The sequence below is a fragment of the Apium graveolens genome, chromosome 5, assembly GCF_009905375.1.
Source record: "Apium graveolens cultivar Ventura chromosome 5, ASM990537v1, whole genome shotgun sequence".
Taxonomy (NCBI): domain Eukaryota; kingdom Viridiplantae; phylum Streptophyta; class Magnoliopsida; order Apiales; family Apiaceae; genus Apium; species Apium graveolens.
In genome coordinates, this window is record NC_133651.1 from 200,536,313 (window position 1) to 200,537,135 (window position 823).

The following is an 823-nucleotide window of genomic DNA, read 5'->3' on the forward strand; positions in this document are numbered from 1 at the left end:
ATTTTAAAATTTTCATTATTGATAAAAACTAAACACGTCTCGGTATGAAATGATGTTGAGCTACCATCATTAACCATAATCATGCTCCACTTTAATGATTTTGATCAATTCGTATTCCATAGTTAATTCAAATTATTTATTTTAAAGAGTAAAATGTTTAGTAAAGAAAATTAAAATAGTATTTTCTTTTATAATATAATCACTCTCAATATTACACGTTCTTCAGGATATTAGGAAATTTTAGGGGGTTTCAAGATATAATCACCCCAAAGTATTTTTCCTAAATTTTTGGAAATTTTTTGTACCTCCGGATATTTTTTTCTTAATATTTTAGGAATTGTTTTGTACCCACATCTATTTTTCATAATATTTTCTAATATTTTAGGAATATTTTCGTACCTACAGGTATTTTTTGGTATTGTTTTCTAATATTTTAAGAATTATATTATACCAACGAGTGTTTACCCAATTTTCTTGATATCGTAAGAATTGTTTTATATCTACGGGCATATTTCCAATTTTTCTAAATATTTTAGGAATAGTTTTATACCTCTGGGTTTTTTTCTTAATTTTTCCTAATATTTAAAAAAATTTCTATACCAACGGGTATTTTTCAAAAAAAATTATAATATGTTGACGTGGCATGTGGGACCCATGAGAGATTTTTGCTTTTAAATTGTGTGCTTTTATATCGTGTGCTTTTATAATAGTCAAACCACGATCAACACAGGTTCCCATTAACTAGTCTTATCCCGATTGGTGATTCTATTTTTTAAAATTCTTATTCGATTATCCAAATGTACGGATTATGTTACCTACTAGT